The sequence below is a fragment of the Podarcis tiliguerta genome (genome assembly GCF_965153285.1).
Source record: "Podarcis tiliguerta genome assembly, chromosome: 12".
NCBI classification, from domain to species: Eukaryota; Metazoa; Chordata; class Lepidosauria; order Squamata; family Lacertidae; genus Podarcis; species Podarcis tiliguerta.
Window position 1 is genome coordinate 5431343 of NC_139545.1, and position 1911 is coordinate 5433253.

The following is a 1911-nucleotide window of genomic DNA, read 5'->3' on the forward strand; positions in this document are numbered from 1 at the left end:
GGCTCCGGGCTGCATTATGAGAATGCAGGTGGATTTTTGTTATTATATTTTAATCTGCAAAGTCAATAGTGGGAAATAAACAATATAGTGGGAAATAAACAATATATTGGGACGCGGGTGGCGCTGTGGGTAAAAGCCTCAGCGCCTAGGGCTTGCCGATCGAAAGGTCGGCGGTTCGAATCCCCGCAGCGGGGTGCGCTCCTGTTGTTCGGTCCCAGCGCCTGCCAACCTAGCAGTTCGAAAGCACTCCCGGGTGCAAGTAGATAAATAGGGACCGCTTATTAGCGGGAAGGTAAACGGCGTTTCCGTGTGTGGCTCTGGCTCGCCAGAGCAGCTTCGTCACGCTAGCCACGTGACCCGGAAGTGTCTCAGGACAGCGCTGGCCCCCGGCCTCTTGAGTGAGATGGGCGCACAACCCTAGAGTCTGTCAAGACTGGCCCGTACGGGCAGGGGTACCTTTACCTTTAAACAATATAGTGGGAAATAAGCAATATCCCTAACCAGTTTCTCACAGGTGGCAGTTAGGTGGTGATGTTGTTTTACCAATGACCTCCCCCGATTTTGTCAGAATTCAAGACTGTTGCCTCAGTCAGCAGCTGGATAGGATATCCAATCACTGGCTTGGAGCAGACCTCTGCTGAAGATGCTTCCAGATGTTGTGGCATCAGTGTCAGCAAATGGGCAACCAAGCAAGTGCACCAGGAGATACCTAAGGAACCTGATTCCTCCTGCTATGGGGTTTTTAAATTACTTATGCTGTTTTGGTTTGAGGATGGCTCTTCCATGTGGACTGTCAGTGATGTTGCTGAATATATGCTTTGCATATGACTATTTATTTATTTTGTTAAAAATTTATGCTGCTTGATGGTTAGAAACCTCAAAGCAGTTTGCAAAAAGGTGCAACAATAAAATCAAGGAAAATGTACAACCGTACTTTCAAACATGCAAAGGTTAAAATGGTAAAAGCGATTAAAATTGCCTCAACTTTTAAATATCTGGGTAGGCTTGTCAAAGCAAGAATGTTTTTAGCAGGCACCGAAGAGTGCAGTGAAGGCGCTTGCTTGATCTCAAGAGGCGGGGAGTTCCAACGTGCAAGTTCTGCCACACTAAGCAGCCAGGTTCTTACAAATATGTAATAGGTATTGTCTTTGTCCATGGAGTTTTCTTGGAAGGGATGCTGGAGTGGCTTGCCAGTTCCTCCTCCAGGTGGGTCACGTTTGGTCAAAACTCTCCACTATGACCTGTCTATCTTGGGTGCCCTGCACCGCATAGCTCATAGTTTCTCTGAGTTATTCAAGCCCCTTCACCATGGTGCTGGAGGAGACTCTTGAGAGTCCCATGGATTGCAAAAAGATCAAACTTATCCATTCTGAAGGAAATCAGCCCTGAGTGCTCACTGGAAGGACAGATCCTGAAGCTGAGGCTCCAATACTTTGGCCACCTCATGAGAAGAGAAAACTCCCTGGAAAAGACCCTGATATTGGGAAAGATGGAGGGCACAAGGAGAAGGGGGCGGCAGAGGACGAGATGGTTGGACAGTGTTCTGGAAGCTACCAGCATGAGTTTGACCAAACTGCAGGAGGCAGTGGAAGACAGGAGTGCCTGGCGTGCTCTGGTCCAGGGGGTCACGAAGAGTCGGACACGTCTGAACCAATTGCAGCAATCAAGTGGGCACAGGTGGGCAATCTTGTAAGTAAACTATTCCCAGTTTATTAAGGGCTTTATATGCCAATAGTAACACCTTGAACTTGGCTCAGTAACCAACTGGCAAGAAGTTCAGACCTCTGAGCACAGGTGTTCTATGCTGACAAGGCCTCACTCCTGTCAGCAATCGTGCTGCAGCATTCTGCCCCAACTGCAGCTTCTGGACCAAGTGTGAGGGAAGCCCCACACAGAGCGCTTTGGGGTAAT